This window comes from Bombus affinis, chromosome 1 (genome assembly GCF_024516045.1).
Source record: "Bombus affinis isolate iyBomAffi1 chromosome 1, iyBomAffi1.2, whole genome shotgun sequence".
NCBI lineage: Eukaryota > Metazoa > Arthropoda > Insecta > Hymenoptera > Apidae > Bombus > Bombus affinis.
In genome coordinates, this window is record NC_066344.1 from 14,758,548 (window position 1) to 14,776,574 (window position 18,027).

Below are 18,027 nucleotides of genomic sequence, written 5' to 3' on the forward strand. Positions count from 1 at the left end.
GAAGCCGCGTGCTAAAGAGAAAACTGAAAAGCGAAGCTGTTGTTGAATTACAAGTTTCTGCGCGTAGCGAGAAATTGAGATTTGTTTCCACTGTGTCTCCATCCGATGTGTCTTTATCGTTCAATTTGGTCGCAAGACTCGGATCGATGCAAAAACGTGGCTACCCAGTGGAAATAGCTTCTGATCTACGAAATTCTCTTCCACTTTCATTTACTTCCGGTGGAGGAAAACAGGGCGTAAATTAATTAGGAAAATGCTGGACCGCGGTATCGAGATATAGCGAACCGATAAAAGCGAAATTTCTTGCCCGGGAGGAAAAAACCGTAGCGAAATTCGAACGCGTTACACGCGTTTAATTGAAAGCGACTGCTTCAAACTGCGACACGAATGCGCACGTTGCCGCGCAACTACAGAAACCGCATTTTAAACGAGACTCGAGATACGAGGTGCGCGCGGTTCCAAATAACCGACAGGCCGAGTTCTTTAAATTTGAAACACTGCGACAGATACTGTAAAGGATTCTCCTATTGGAGACTTGGCAGTCCGTTTCGCCTCGTTAGGACTAATTCATTGGCGACGTAATAATTTTGATGGTCGAAACGAGGACCACGACTGCGAAATGCAATCAGAAATTCGCCAAGGAAATTTATACATTGAACGACCAAGTGGCTGGTAGACGAGAATCATCATCGAGTTTCGTAGAAAACAAGACTGCTGATGATCGTGAATTCTTGAAGTACACTCAAGTACAGACAAGGACCATCTAATGGCTCGTTTACCAACGTAAATTCGTTGGTTGCGGACCTTAACACTAGAACTACCGGTAGTTAACACGAAACTACTTGTACCAAAATGTGAAAATGACTGGTCTTTAAAAAATACGTAATAATAGAATATTTTTATAGTTTTTATATCGTCATATTGAATGATACGCAGTAAAAATTGTAAAAACGTGTGGGAAGCTGCACGAAACGAGGAAACTGGTTATTTGGGGTTCGATAAACAGACTGCGGGACTCTTTTACGCTTTGACGAGTACCAGACATTTTGACTGATGTTGGGATAAGCAGCATTGATACAAAATTATTTTCAGTTTGAATACGTAAAAAAGAAAATAAAATTCATTATATTATTCTTTTAGTTATCGTTGCGAAAGTCATTACATCGTTGTGGAAAAAAATATAACATGGAGTAGGAATTTTCAAATAAAATTGTAAAACCAATCAATTTGGCTGGTATGGTAGTTCTAGTATTAATCCAGAGAAGAAACATGTTCCTCGTATGTTCCTCGATTGTTTCATCGACCGAGTATATCATCGGCGAAATATGAAAGGTGGGTTTGTCGATGAAACTAGAACGCCAAACATGATACGTAAAAAGACGGTGATCACAGCGGATTTGCATATTAAAGTAGTGGAAGGTCTCGGATTGACGAATCCAGTTGGCCGCGATCGCTTCTTTTCTACGAATCGCTGTAAAGAAGTTGGCTGGGAAAATGGCAGCGAACATGTCAAGGTTAATGAAACCGAGCAATCATCCGCAAAGACGTGGATTTTCCTTGGCCAATGAGAATACGCGGTTTCCGATCCACAAACAACAAATTTCCATACTTCACGACACACACACACACACACACACACCGACTAGTTTCGAGCAGTGTCGCGTTTAAATTTCATCTGAAAAGAAGCGAACCGTTCCCTTATCTCTCGTACACCAATTTCCTTCGAACAAGTGTCTATTCCAGTGTCGAATGCCGGGTATTATGCAAGGAACACGTGAAAGGAGAAACGAGGAACGGAGGAATACAAAGCTGAATATCAATGTTATCTCTTAGCAGGAAACACGAGAAGAAAAACAATATCACAGGCAATTGCATCCCGTTTCCTTGCGTTCGTCTTCAACGAGCTACGAATGGTCAATAGGCGATCTCGTTTTCTCTACTTCTCACTCTCCTCTTCGCCTGTGTCTCGTTCTCTCGCATTGTCACGCTGAAGATTCAATTAATCGAGGAACCAACAGACCAACAACGTCTACTGGCCGAAATTTTGTAGGAAAGTGAGAATGCAAGCTGCCTTCCGGCATGGTCGCGATTGTTCTCGAGATCAATTGTTCTTTGTAAAGAGTACGCGACACACTTTGTCGTGACGTCATATCGTTACTTGAGATTCGTGGTCGCTTGTCCAAAGAACGAACAACGTGACAAGTTGTGGGAAACGACTCCGGTCGACGAAAAAACGTCCAACGATTTTTTCCGCTCCAGTCGCGCTCCTTCGCGTCCCTAAACATGCTGTTACGCCCCGAGGCTTACTATAGGCCGTGTTCTTAACCGTCTCCCTTGGTACTAATGTGTCGTAGACAGATCGTCTTACATGACCGGCGAGATATACACAATGTAGCGATAAACGCGTAGTTGTGTCAAGCAGCGAGTTTTAAAAAACATCGATTCGCATTCGGTCCGTTATTTTACCTACACAAAAAAGGTGGCATACGTGATCAGAGGCGCGAACGGTCGCGAGACCCGAGCGTGATGGGGGTCGTCTCCAGGAGAAGACAAAGGAAGGAATCAAAGGGCAATCAGTATCATGCGAGGAGTCAAACCGAATGCGTCGAGAGGTTCAAAGAAATACTATAAAGTCGAGTCGAATTATAATAATAAACTATTTGTATCATCGTTAAATTATTGATAACGTGTTAATTATAATTTCAAATATTATTAAAAATAGAAACCTATATTAACCCTGATAATTCATTGTTACAATCATTTAAACTACCTCTGTTATCCTAATCGAAACAGGGGAACGACTGATCCGCGGCGTCGACTATCAAAATCGTAACGATAATTTACGCCTCTCGCTAACGCGTTTCCTCGCAATCACGTCTCTCCGCAAACGGTCGTAACAGTGTCATTGACTCCAAGTTGCTTGGAATTTTTCAACTATAAGTTTCCACTTTCGTGCTATTGGGTTGGTAACTAGTAAAGTTGGAACTCAAAGATGCAGAAAATACGTCCGCGTAACGCGACATCCGACGTAGAAGTAAAATTTCGTCGATAAAGTACTTTAAGGATTTTGATCGACTTTTCTACGAAAGTCTACCGATACGTCTGCAAGATCCTACGGAAGTGTTTAATTGAGCCGGATTTGAAAGCTTCGTGCATCGACAGAAACGCAGGAAACAGCCCGGATCCTTCATAATTTGACGTGAATATTTTTCTTGTAGCTGCTTCGCTTTGGAAACTTTGACAAGTGGAAAGAACGCGTAGTCAATTGTCATCGATTCGCGTCGATAAAGGTAGTCGCATCATCGACGCGAAAATGCCAGCAAAGAGCAAAAGCTCCTCGGAAAGATGAACACGAGTGCGAAAAACGCGGTCCTACGTCGGTGTGATTTAGTCGCTCGATAAAAATCCGTCGCTTACGTCGATTGTCCAGCTACGGCTCGGGTTATTCTGAAGCGCGAGTTTTTGCAAATATCGTTCATAGGTTAAGTCGACTGGTTGCGACGAAAGCGCAGAAAACGTACGAGTCGCGCCGTGTTGCGAACAGCGGGAAAGTCGGATGACTATGAAAGAAAAACTTATCAAATGGCAAGGCAGTTGAAGTGGGGGTGGTTCGAGGACGTTGTGCGGAGGTTGGCGTACGGTCGCGGCAATGGGGATAGCTTGAAATATTTATGATTCGCCGGAGTACAGAAATAATATATCGCGTGTAAGTTTGAAACTTCCGCTCTCTCGATGTAATTCGTAGATGGTCATCGATTATGCTGTTTAGAGAATCTCGTCCGAACGAATTTGTACGAATCGTATATCCGGTGATACGTTAAAAAAGTAAGCGTTCATGGAATAACGAAGGTTAGTGTGATCTAGCTTCTACCTTACGTTGTTTCCTCGTAACCGCGCGGTTCTCTTACCGTCCCCTAAAGTCGCTTAATTCTGTAAATGAAGGCCGTGCAGCATGGAAAATAGGAAAAACGCTGATTAATTATTAGTCAGCCGCGGTACCGATCGCAACGACCAACGTGTCTTACGAGTGAATTTCAATGAATATTTTGAAATATGTAGCACGCGATACAGTGTAGAAATAGCTCAGAGGATCGCGCCTCTTCAATTATTCCTCGTGATATTTTAAACATTGGGGAAAACATTGCTCGTGCACGAGCCTTTCACGCCAACCGTTTTCGGCGAAAAGAAAAGTTCACTGTTCCAGTTAACCAGAATTTTAGAACGACCCTTGGGGGAGGGGCGGCGCGCCACATCGAAATAAAATGATTAATTATTAACTGGTTGATATTACGACTACGATTACGATCGATGTGACGAAGGCCGAGCCTGGAAGCATCGGCGAGACCGACGCGATTATCAGAGCGATGTATCGCATCGATATCGGTGATTGCCAGGTGACAGAACCGAAATGCCAAATATAACGAATTCCAGCCACGATTGAACTCCACTTCGACAAGCCAATGACGATGAGAGACGACCTGGAGACATGCTACCGTGTCCATGCTTCGATCTATCGTTCGTCTCTAGACTGTTCTACTCGCAATGTCTGATGTCATTGCTACCGAACTGAATGAAAATCAACTTTGAATTGCTCGTACGCCTATGAAAATTACAAATTTTTTACAAATTAGTCTCTTTTTCATTTCGACGAAGGAAACCAAGATACGTGGAGTAATTCGCAAGAAATTTTCCCGCAACAATCGGTGGCGCAAATTACAGACGTGGTTTTCCCCATTGGAATTCACGGTATTCGAGACACTCGTTTAATCCTGCAAACACGATGCGTCCTCGTTTCTGCCACATCTACGAAACACTCACTAGTTCGATTTGCAATTTCGTACGAGAGACGATCGAGGACAGCAGATGAAATAGCTTCGACGGTCGAGCAATCGGCGCAATTTCTTTTCGATCGGGCGAAAATAATAGAAAATTGAATATGACAAGAGCTAGAATTAGCGAGACGCGCGCATAAATAGATAGCCGATGTTGGTGGAAAATAGAAACGAGGAAACCGACGTGGTACATTCGCGAACGCGACGTTTGTCGAAAGCGAAGACGAGCCCGGCTACGCGGTGCTTCCGCGGAAACGGAAAGATAAGAGCGTGACTCGGTTAGTTTGCGAAGGCGCGTGCCGCGGCATCCTTCGAAACTTCTCTCTCTTACGCTTAGTTTGTTGAAGCAGCGCGCGCGACAAGGTAGACCACCCCTCGGTCACCTGCCATCGGCCACCCGCAACCGCCTTTCTGCTCTTCTACTCGCCCTCCCTTTTCCTCTCGCTCGAGACCCCTCGCAACTTCCCATCGCAACCACCACCGGCTCGATATTCTTTCCGCGCTCCTGCACGGAATACGATCAACCGCTCCGGTGCGCGCCATTCGCTCCACGAGGCAATCTACTCCTCTTGCTCTCCCACCAGCTTCTCCACGACCGAGTCGCGTTTGCCGTAGTCGTCGTCGTTGCACACGTCCCTACCGTCGCGTCGACCAACAAAGTTAACCTATCTAAGCGAACTTACCTTTCCTATGGTTACGTTAACGTGTTAACGACCGTTTCAACCAGTCCCTGCCTATGTTTCTTTTATGTCCACTCTGATCGTGCTACTGGCTTGCGTTAATGGCGCCACCTGCACCTCTTCGTAAAACCAACCGATCTGTACAGCCGATCGACGTTTTACCAAGCAACGGTTCTTGTTGGTTCAATGTCATATTTTTAACAAAATAAAGCACTGTGTTTTTATCGAGTACAATCGTAGATATCGTAATTCCGATTTTCTTTTTTTATCGATGAAAATCATCGATAGAAATATGGTTGGTATCCGATCTTGACCTACCCTCCGCCTCTAGAAATTAGCTGGATCGCAGTATAAAAAGCAGAAGTTTGCTGGCTTTCACTGGCATCGATCAAACTTGCTTGTGCATAAAAACAGCAATTCTTTGCGTGAGGTATGTTGCCGGTGAACAGTCGTGCATCCCTGTGCTCGGTATTCCATCCACGATGAACACGATGTTCAGTTGACGTTTAAACGGAAACGGGTGTCTCTTGCAGCAACCAACAGACGTCGTAAGATATACGTCGACTCGTAATTGTGAACATAGAATGTAGAGAGTGTTTCGCGACACGCGAGACCCGATTCGTCTGATAAGCGAGCAGGTGGGCTATCTCATCTTGCTTTTCAAGCTATTCTCTCCTTCCAGTAATTGCATCGTGATTCGCTTTGTTTGGCTGGTTGCGAGCAACTGTCCACGTGAAAAGCACACGTCATTCGCGTAACTCCGACTAAATTAATGACAAGCCGAGTCGTCTTACGTCAAGTGTTAAAATGTAGCGTAAAGAGCTACACGTTTCGTTCTCTTTCGACCTTCCGAGTATCGGGGCAACCGAAAAAAAGACTTTTTTCATGCAAATGGATCATTTTGAGCGCGTTTTACAACGTTTCGTGCGGATAGCTGTTCAGGCACGAAATATTTTACTTTATAGACGATCAAACGTACAAAGGGTTCACCTCGGGGCCGGCACAAGGCAGGTTCAGCATATTCGCCGGAACCCGGCCCCGCGATCTACGAAAATCATCCAATTAAAAAACACCGATTTTGATTATCTTTTTACAGAATGATGATACCATTAACAGATGTAAGACATTTTTTTAGTAGCGTTGATTCAGTTTAAGAGAGTGAGAAAAATCAGTGCAACTCCATAAAGTGCTCATATGCTGGAAACTACTTTAGATAAAAAAATCCTGGCTCTTTCAGAGAAATGTACTTTTTAGTATTTTCATTGAATTTTTTGCCTCTTAAAAGCGAATTATTTGTTTCAAAAACTGCTTATAAAAAGTATATAATATGTAACAGCATTTGTAAATAAATAATTCCTCGTTGTAAAATTTAAGTGTAGAATTTGAATGTGTATTCAGGCCCCGCAAAAGATCACGCGGCCCTACTTCACTTTTCCCACCTTATTTCGATAAACATCGAAAAATTAACCTTATCGGGACGATCGCTTTCACGGATCAGCGTGGCAGTAAGATGCGCGCGCATCCACGTTCGAAAATCCGACGCGCGAAACTCGCGGTCGCTCGCGAACAGCAACGTGTCGATAAAATTTCGCAGAGGACACTGTAACGATCGTGTTTATTGCGAGTTACGTGATGGGCGCGAATGGCGTGCACGAGGAGGTATCGAGCGCGCCTGTTTCACCGCGGGCAAAAGGCGCGCAAAAGAAAACGTCGCGATCGTCTAATGAATTGAATTTGAACGAGCGGAAGCGCAACGCCAACTTACCACGAAACAAGTCGCCGCTTATCGATGGGTTTTTTCGGGGCGTTACGGTGAGGTAACACCGTGACGGAAAGCAGCCGGAGCGGCGTTTCACGCGATCCTCGCCGCGATAAATAAGCAAACGCGGGGATCGACTCGACCCGGCTCGTGAATTAATTAACGTTTCGCGTGCCGTTCATTTTCCAGCGAAGCTCATTACAGTGGCCATCCGCTGTGTAATAATAATGATTACTCGCCGTTGAGTTTGTAAGCATTTTATACAGGCGGAATAAACAAAATGCTGTCGGCCGCTGAAAATCAAAAGGGAGAAACGATCGAACGTTTTGTAATGAAATTAACCCAAGATGTTTCTAAGGCGATTAATTCGCGGATAAAGCTATTATCATTTTTCCTTTTCTCACCCTACTTTATTTTTTTTCCAAGTTCTATTTATAAGGCCTGTTACGATAGTCCTTCTTGTTCTCTGTTAATGTTAATGTTGTGATGTTAGTTCTCCGAGAAAACAAACGATTAAAATATCAGGAACGATGTTTACACGGTTCAAATTATTATCGCGTTGAATAAAAATTGTAGCGTAAATCGCGTTTTCCTTACGCTCGGTTAACGTACAGTGTACGCGTAAGCGTTCGATGACATGTGCAGTTGTTTGAGCAACAGGAAAATCAAAATAAGTGCTTTGCTAGTCGATAAGCGATTTCAGTAGCGATTTCATAAATTGATTCCCTTAGTTTTCATTTCCTCAGAAATCATAACCGACAGCGGTTGTGTCTTTGATTCTGGCGAGAGTGCAAGCAGAGTGCAAATGCCGAAATGAAGTGGAAGTTCGGCGCGTAAATCAAACCTTCCGTGCTTACGGCTATCTGTTTTACACGTACGCGAATACGCCCCCACCTACCGCGGCTATCGATTCCTACGAACAACTTCAATAATTCGTTGAAATTTGAAATTTAAACCGATGCGATTGCCAAAAAGTAGCCGATCTTCCGTGACAAAGGACCACGTTAAATTTCACAAGTTTTACGAGTTCCCTCGGTCGATATGAGTTTCCCTCGCAGACTGATATTAGGACACCGTTGTATTAGGATTTGCGATACCGAAATTTCCACCAATAAACTTCCATTACAACACATAAAGAAGAATCGTGAAATATTATCATCCGCGTAGATTGTAACACTAGGGGACGTAGTTTCGTAAAATGGAACGTGAGTGGTTGCGGACGGGCAAATTGCAGTGGCAGGAAAATTATCGAGACTCGCGGTCGAGCGAATCGCTTTTGAAAAAACCAGGCACAAAAGACTATTTCGCTTCGTTCGCCACAAACTACACTAATTTTCCTGTACCGTTAGGTCATACTTGCTGCTATTCTATACTTCACCTCTTCGCCAGTTCCATGCAAATATACCATTTTCTAACGATATTTTCGAATCGAAAAGGAGAAGCTTCGATAGAGAACCTCGAGAACCTTGCTGGGTTCAAACCTTACCTTACATTACTTACAATATTCGAATAAAAAAAAAAAGAAGATCCGGCGTTTGTAACAAACTGGCTTGCAATACGTTTATTCGCGGTAAACTTTCTGCGAAAGCGTAGGGATCTTTATTACGGGAAACGAAAATAGAAGCGTATGCTGCTTTTCATCCACTTTCGGCTGAATAAAACAGCCACTCATCGATGGTAACGTTAAGCAGCTCGAATCGCATATTAGCGCGATCGACTCGGCTCAGCAATCCTTTTTCCCCCACCCTCTACCGGTGTCGCTATTTGGGAAATTCATCTTGGCTTGGTTACCATTATTACCGTTATCCACTTCCAATAAACATTATGCCGAGCAAGTCAGGCCACAAGTAAGATGCGAACGTACGAGAACCGGTGCAACCTCGAGCTTTCCAGTCGGGATCTTCTTTCGGTAATCGTCGATAATGCAGTTACCGTACAGTATGCCGCTAGTGGATCGTTTATCGATCGGACTCATCGTTGACCTATATTCGAATTCGGCTGAGGAGGCTTTCACGAGCGGATCCGTGGTCGTCCTTCGTCTCAACGGGCCGACACTTTGCTTTTGCCCGAGGAACCGGCAGATCCTGCTGCTGTGTTCTCACGAACCTGTCTCACACGTTTTTATCGTACGAACGTGGTGTCGCGTCCTATCACGCGAGTACGAAATGCTGGCGAAACGACGAAAGGCTGTTGAAGCGACGTGTTGGACGTTGTGAAGGATAACGCAGGGAGCGGTGAAATCGACCCGGTTCCAACTGTTCTCCGTCGTCCTGCGGAAACTCTCCCTTGCCGAAATCCTCTTTATTTCGGAAAATCGATCGACCGAATTTCCTGACGTAGGTATACGTGCATCGAGGCGATACTGGAAAATCGGGACACGGACACGGTGATTTCGCGGTCCGCGTCACGCCGCTCGCATCGATTTCAAAGAGAGAGAGAGAGAGAGAGAGAGAGAGAGAGAGAGAGAGAGAGAGAGAGAGAGAGAGAGAGAGAGAGAGAGAGAGAGAGAGAGAGAGAGAGAGAGAGAGAGAGAGAGAGAGAGAGAGAGAGAGAGAGAGAGAGAGAGAGAGAGAGAGAGAGAGAGAGAGAGAGAGAGAGAGAGAGAGAGGAGGGGGGAGAGAATACGTGGAAAGAGGCAGCAGAGACGAATTTCCAGAGGAACTTTGTCGATTCGTCCGCACGGCCTGACGAATTAAGCTTCGGCTTCACCAAGTTATCATTTCGCCGCGTAATCGTTTCAGCAGTCGAACCAAGCTATTCGTCCGGTTGATTCGTCGAGGTGACCTTACAGAAATTCGGCCTGGAAAACGCCGCTAATTTGAAAACCGATTATCTTTGATACGCTCGACATGGGCGCAGCTCGATCCAGCGACCCGACTCGGTCGAATCGTTAGCCGAGTCAACGGAACAACGAAGAGGGCGCGTGTTGCGCTTTTCTTAGTCCCGTTTTGCGTACTAGGCGCGGCAGATGCGTGGATAAATAAATAGCGCAGCGGGAACAGTTGGCAGTCCGTGGAAATCGCAGAAAACAGGTGGAAGCGCGTTCGTTGCATCCAGAAGTTGGATTAACGCGAGCGAAACGGAAGTTTCGCGTTCGCAGTGAAAATAAATCGAGTGTACCGAGAACAGGAAAGTCACGCAGCCGACTAAAAATACGACCTGCCGAAGGTATCGCGTCGATACTTCCTTCCTACCCCTAAAAGGATCGCGCAAAACCGTGATATTTCCATATGGAGAGCGCTGAAAAATCGAAATAGCTGTCGCGACTGCAACATCGCCTCTTTCCTCTTCTTCACCGTTGTTTCGTGTTGAACCACGGAACCTGGTTGGTAAAAATAACTCAGTAGAGAGGTTGTGGCAGGAAAATTGGACGAGGAATCCTCGCGTGAAAAGCAACGGCAATGAAAATGACGCAGCGGCCATTAATGCCGCATGAAAAATTACTCCCGCCTCCTACCTCCCTCCTACGTGTACTCTGCTTTTACGAATTCAGCTGCCACCTCTTCGAGTATCGTTGCACGTATTATTCTAGCAGCGGAGACGTCGCGACCATTAGTTTCGCACAGGGCCAAGGAGAAACGCGACGTGGACGCTCTTAACTCGCGTACATCACCTTCGCTTTGTAACCTTCGAATCTCGTTCGATCGTTCAAACGCCAATAAATTTACCTAGTCTATCCGAACGAGAAGCTTTATCTTTCCTAGAAAAATTATCCGACTGAATTGCAATGGAAGGGAAAATTGGCGCTGTCCAGGTTCGCAGACAGAAGCCAATGCAGAGAGAAAATCGTTCGTTTGGAGGAATTTCTAACCACTGTACGACCTTGGAGGCAAGAAAGACGCGATGCAACGAAAGCTGCAAGCCGGGAACGTAGGCTCGTTGCGGGTCCCTGGAGGAGATGCCACGTAAATCAGCGTAAATAGCGAGGAGGAAATTGCCAAAGTTGAGGCGATTTCTCAGCTCTCGAGGCAACGAGAAGCCTGCAACTTCCTCTCGCTGGCTATTTTTCCGCTCGCTGGCCGGGTCCTACGGTCTGTCAGAAGAATTTCCCAGCCGCCTACAATCCGTGGGAATATTTTCGTGTAATTTGACGCTAAATAAATTTCCATTCGTCGTCGCAAGCAACTTGCGAGTCGGTTGACAGGGCGGCGTGTAATCGACGCGCGCTGTTCATTCTGTCTGTTCGACCAACAAAAAATAGAACGCGGTCGGAGTCGCGATGACAACAAAAATATTTTCAATGGCGCGGCGAGTAATTGATTCGTCCGCTTAAGCCGGCCGATACCTGTGCCGGTTTCGATCAGACAAGGAGTTTATGTCAACGAACGAATAAGCGGCCGATCGTTTTGACCCGGATCTTATTTCCCTCGTAATTGACGTTCAACCTCGAACGGTAGGTTTGCTTTTGCAGAAAGAATCGTCGGTACCTTGCATTAAAAAAATTACTTACGCGTGAATGCAGAACAAAAGCAAGGGATTGTTTATCGAAGGGATAAAATGGCGTGAATACGATGGCGAGTAATAGACGACCACTTTACGCAGCAATGATATATCAGTCGGAAGCCAATAACGACAGGAAATAACGCGTTGACATATATTCCGGTTGCCTGCAGCATCGACAAGAGGCGAATCGACCGCCCGTTCCGCCTCATTTTCCACCAGAAGATTGGACGGTCTTTCTAACTTGTGCAGCAGTATGGTCGTCGCGTGTGTACGTTTCTAAAGACATTTCGCCGTCATTGAACGACCCGGTCAAATGTTTTCTTACCAAAGAGGCAACCTCGCTGTTCCACGCGAATGAACAACATCGTCTGGTCGAAGTTATCCTCGTCTTTTGCGTGATATCTTTCGTCGAACATTTCCAATGATTATTTTAAGCTATTAGATGCGGTTGAATTTTGCGTAGAGTTTCACGCGAATTACGCGTAAACGATACGGCACTGCAACGCGTGACGGACAATGGCGTTGCCTACGCAAGCACATTGCAACGAAGTTTTTGGTAATTAAATTATAATTTTTCTCAAAGATACGATGCGTATGCTTGAACTCGAATAATTTACTTTAATAATTGATAATACAATCGGGTGCGATATATTTTAAAGCACCGCGTACACGTCACAATGTTCACGCTCATGGCGCGGTAGTGTTTTTCAAATTGCTCTTCGTTTTCTATTTCCAAGCGACGTTTTCAGCTTGAAGATTCTACGAAATTAGAAGGACACGGATCTCTATGTTAAAAAGAGCATCGAATAATGATACGTTTATATTAACGGAAAAAAACAATTGACATCTGACACTGGCAAAAACAAAGACTATATATTCTGTCTGTATATTGTTAACATTGTCATAGAACGTTGCGAGGGCGCAAGGAAGTGCGAGGCAAGACGATTGAAAAAGATCATTTGGTTGAAACGATGAGCGAATGAGCGAGTAGAGTAAGCCACCATAGCAGCGCGTCGTAATATAAGACGATATTCGCGAAAGCCACTATAGTGGCCCGTCGTAGCTAAGAGTTTAACGAGAGAGTCCTTCGATCGCGCGTTATCTCGCGAAACACACAGCTCGTAATTTGACCGCGAATGTCGCCTCAGCTCGCGATAAGCTTTTTGTGCGTGTTAACTGATCCGCGCGAAAATTCCCTACACACAGTTCACGGAAGTGGAAACGAGAGGAACAGGTGACGGTCGTTGCTCGAGTATCTCGAGAGGCAGCGCGTACCTCGCTTAAGCTGTCGTTAGACCAACCGGAAGGGACCATTGTCTGCGAGTGGCGGTCCGCGAGACAATCGAGTCCGAAGAAGCAAAGTACTTTCGCCCTGCAGCTTTCAAAACAATGACGCGCTTGCGGTAGAACAGGAACGAAAACGTCGGTCGAGCTCTTCGCCGAAAGACTATCACCGTTGCCAGAGTAAAACGTTTTACATTGTTTTTCACGGCGAAGGTAACCGAAAACGAGCGGAATTTTCGTAGAAACGAACGTTTATTGTGCTCGGTCGAACGGTTCCGAGCATTCGCGTGCAAAAGACGAAAGAATGTTTTCGAGGAAATAAAAATAAAACTGCGGTTCGGGAAAAATTTCGTTTTTACCAACAGGAATTTCTGAATAATCGAAGCGACCCACGTGGAATTCGATGCAGCGGTTAACACCGCTTCTACGAAACTTGACGCGTGTTAGGAAACGATAATTACGAAAACAAACGTAATATGTGGTATCTGTAAGAAGAAGAGTATTTTTCATGCGTCTGAGACTTTTTGCAAAGTTTTGTTTTATTATTTGAGGTGTAATGTGTAGTTAGTGATGATAGTGCTACTGCTGGTGTAGATGGCGCTAGCGAGGCATTGCTGCTTTTCTTTTCATTTAGATATCATGGAAAGAAAAATCAAACTACAGGCGCCGGGATTTGAACCCGGGTCCCGAAACGTTCGTAACCAAAGACGCTAACCACTGCGCTATCGTCGTCCAACAGAAGTTGTGCCGCTACATATCATTAAATTGTACTTTACAATTTATCCAGCTGGACATTTGGTAAATTTCTTGCAAAGTGAAACTTAAACTTCCTTTGTCTAAAGGCCAGCATTTCTCATGCTGTTTCGCGCTCGACGCGATAGCATAAATCTTTACAGCGGAACAGAAACGAGCTTTAAAGCATAAAAATCACAGCGATGAATCAAGATACGAAAGGATCGATTCGAGTACTAAACATGACACCGGCGGAAAGCCGATGTAATCCGATGTATAAATGAACAGATGAACGAGGATTTTGTCGCTGAAAGATACATACGACGTATCCGCCGGCGTATTTCCACCGGAGTATGTCAAAGTTCGGATTCTTCGACTTGAACCGCGAGACCGAACCAATCACCGAGAATGTAAACGCAGACGTCGTTTTCCGCTGACATTTTTGGGCAAACGATCTGTTTGAAAGAAGTTGAAAAGTCGCGGTGGAATTATCGATCGTCCACGTTATTAAACAAGAACGAACGAAAGTTGAATCATTGAAATGGAAACGCGGAAGTAAGTGTAATTTCGAGCCGGAAATGTGGAAAACGGCCGAGCTTACGTAAGAAGAGATCAACTTTGGTTGCGAGGAGACTCGGTATTACGTAACGCGGTTGCATAATATATCGTCTCCGTGGACTTTCAACGGCGCGCAAATAGATTACTGGAATCATCGTTCCAGCGAAAAGAATCCAATTTTCGCGTGTCACTGGCACGCGCGTTCTCGAAAAAACGCGACAAACGTGCGCCATCATTTCTCCACCGAACAACGTCTACGACCTAATTCTCGTCATCCATCGTCTTTCCCTAACGACTGCCACGCGATTGTTTACGGAAACAATGGTAATTAAGCTTCTGCAGTTGGTGAAAGAGATGGCGTTGCAATCGAACAGTGCGACAAACTTCGGGTTCATCGGGTTGCTTCGCGCGCAAAAAGCGGCGATTATTTGCGCCACCATTGTGAAAATGTTCGACTAATTACCAATTGGACGCGAATCGTCGAATTGAAAGAAACGGTCGTATGTTTCAAAAATGCTTGAAAAACGCAGCGAAATGGAAGGTAACGGGGCGATAAAAATGAAACTGCAGCCGTAAGCTGGAATCGCAAGTAACAGAGTACGAGATCGAACAATCGAACGTTTTTGTTCGGAGATGACCTCGTAAAAGGAGAAAAAGAATATCGCGCTCGAGCAATCGGATAACTGTGAATGGTCACTTGTTAAAAGTTTCGTGTTGTACAACTCGTTTCCACACGAGCCCGAGTAATTCCAATTATATAATAATGCACCGGCTGTTCGGAAGTTTTAAAGATAATTATAACTTTCTACGACCGACAGTAATGAAACAACTGGGTATTAAAGCGGCCGCGGCTTCGCGTATGTTCGAACGAGCGCGCGCCGAGACGTCGCGTCGCGTCACGTCGCCTGGGACGCGAATTTATCGGTTGCGAGTTGACGTTTCTCCGCGCGTAACTCGCCGAGCGCGCCCAGTCAATTGCTTCGTTGCAGCATCAGCGAAAGCTCGGTAACGTGCCACGTCGCCTAGCAAGTCAGCTACCCTGAAACCAAACGCGAATCACTGCAACTGCTAGCAGCTTTTCCACCAGCGAACAGTCGTTCGTTTCGTTATTGGCATTTAGCTTTCGTTATTTCAAAATTATATGCAGTGTGCGTATTTTAGAGACATTCGATCGATCTGTACGTTACATTCGGAAGTAAATTAATCTTTGGAAATTACTCGAGTAACTCGCAACCTTTGTATTGGAAATCAGTTTGGCCTGTTTTATACGGCCTGTTCCATGTATAGTTCTAATTTATTTATTTATTAACGGGTTAAAAAAGAAGCCTCCGGTGTACAACGTAAATATGCAGCCATCGCAGGTGGCGCGTGAATAAAGAAAGTGTAGAACTTTGGAAAATTCATTAAAATTGAATAAAACGAGCATAGAGCTTATGACGCGATTATTATGGGAGGAGACTTAAGATGGCTTAAACTGCGTCGAGAAACAATATAATTTGAAACAAGATAAAATTTCGCGATTTCTAACCGTATCGTTTAGTATTTCACGTGGAAATACTAAATCAGGACCATCGTAAGATTTCGACGCTCGAGCGACGTTACATTCAGTCGACACATCGTAGATCAATAGTTATGGTTATCGTAGGACATGGTGGATACCCAAACAACTTATTTGAAGAATATTATTCGTGTAATTCAAATATTTCGGTAACAGTGTGACCAAACAATAGAACGATATTCCTCGCTATAGCGTTATAGTAATATGCGATTCTTAAAGTGTCTCTATTCTTAGAGTACCTACATATCCCATAAATGAAACTAAGCATTTTGAACGGTGTATCAGTAATTTTAATATAGATCAATATGACGATACAGATTACAATGAGATCGGTATAAATGAAAAATTATAATAAAGATAAAAATGGAATAAGATGTTGAGGTTGACTGATAGAGGAACGAGTGGATGATTTTGTAATAGAAAAATATATTGAAATAGGTATGCTGATCCAGATGCTCACTCTTACAGTGTTACAATACAATAGGAAGAAGTTATGATAGGGAGCACGTTCATACATTTATAGCAAAGAACATTACCAAAAATGTTGACCTTGTAGTTCTATCTGAAGGCTATAGAGATCTACTTATAGCTCTTTTATTTCTAAACCTTGTAATCCAAAAGAAAATTTATATTCAACAGCAGAATAATATGGACTACCTCCAATTTTTTCTTTCACTAAATTCTATTTTCTCTGTAACAGCAATCTTCAGGTCACCGGTAGACAAAAGAAAAGGTGTAGAGTTTTTCTTGAAGCGATTACTTCAACATAAGATAGACTGGTAACTGCAAAGTGTCGAGCAGTGCTAATAGAGGCCACAGAGGTATCCTTAAGATATAACTATATTTTATAACTATAACATAACTATAAAAATATAATATATATATGTAAACTCCCTAGCGTTCACGTAGGATAGGGATTCTTTTTGTTTTATGGGTAGCACGACAGGCTGTGTTTGACGGATGGAGCGATCTTCCTTTGTTATACGGACGACCATTTGAAGAAGCACGTTTTCCCCAAACGAACGGACAGAGTTACATTAGAGAAACAAACAAGGTTACAGAATAGTTGTTTAAGATTTGAAATACTGAAGATTTAAGATTAAAGACTGAAGAAGAAAGATAGGTAGCTCAGGACGTTGAAAATCGATTCTCCATATTCAGGTAAACATTGCACCAAAGACTTATTATTTCCCGTTTAGATAATCATCTTTATTGATTGTTATAGACGCATATTAATTGTTGTTCATTTTTGTATTTTATTAAATCACTTCATGATAAAAAAACTCGATTTTCAGACTTCAGAGTCGATCCCTGAATTATCCAATTATTGAACCTTATAAATCGATTTTGTCCACGTCATGGCGCTGAAAGTTAACCTACGCGTCGTCATGGCCGAGAACGCGAAAGGGGAGAAGATAGAGAGTATAGAATCTATCAGAAGACCAGAAGACGAAATGTGCTATATTTCCCCTCCCCCCGGAATATCAAGAAAGAAAGATCCATCAACAATTATTCAGTTTACCAACAGTGAAAAAGACCGCAAACAGTCTAACCAAGGTAGGCCAATATAGAAATATTAAACTCATAATAGATGATAAGACAGCATTGTATATCGATACGGATTCAAACTTAGTATTCTGAGACATTGTCTTAGGGGAAGCACAAATAACCTCCACAAGAAAAAACAAAGACGGATATCAAGACACCCAACCGGGACATGGGAAAACTTCTAGAGACCCTCCAAAGACGAGATAAGAGGGAAATAGAGAAAATAAACTTCAATATAGAACAATTTAAAGGAACTCAAAAAGCCACAAACTGGATATCAAAGTATGAAGAGGAATGCAAAAAAATACAAAATAAAAAGCAACGAGGAAAAAGTCAAAGGTTTAAGAAAGTATCTAGGAAAAACAGCAGAAAGATGGTACCAAACAAATCTACTAAAAGCTGAAGGACACAACTGGAAGGTTGGAAAGTAGCATTTCTAAAAACCTTTAAGAATAAAGGTTGGCCGGCAATATGATATGCTTACAACTTTAAATATTTTTCAGGTTCGTTCACAGAATATGCAATAGAGAAAAAACGACTAATATTGGAAGTAAAAAGGAAAATGCCTGAAGATGTGAGGATACACCTGACTGTCATTGGATTACCTATCGAAGTCCAAGACAAAATTGAAAG

The 18,027-nt window shown here is 43.7% G+C and overlaps 3 long non-coding RNA genes across 3 annotated transcripts in view; 2 read left to right on the forward strand and 1 right to left on the reverse strand.

Annotated features, from left to right (window-relative positions):
- The window catches only part of LOC126922840 (uncharacterized), a 177,417-nt gene that overhangs the window by 90,190 nt on the left and 69,200 nt on the right, over window positions 1-18,027 (forward strand). The gene's annotated exons all lie outside the window — the stretch shown is intronic.
- On the forward strand, window positions 16,478-17,712 carry LOC126922797 (uncharacterized). Its single transcript, XR_007712939.1, has 3 exons — window positions 16,478-17,007; window positions 17,149-17,403; window positions 17,501-17,712. It is a non-coding gene; the product is annotated as an uncharacterized LOC126922797 (long non-coding RNA).
- Window positions 16,954-18,012, reverse strand: LOC126922918 (uncharacterized). The gene is made up of 2 exons (XR_007712997.1): window positions 17,882-18,012; window positions 16,954-17,806 (listed from the first exon to the last, which is right to left on the reverse strand). It is a non-coding gene; the product is annotated as an uncharacterized LOC126922918 (long non-coding RNA).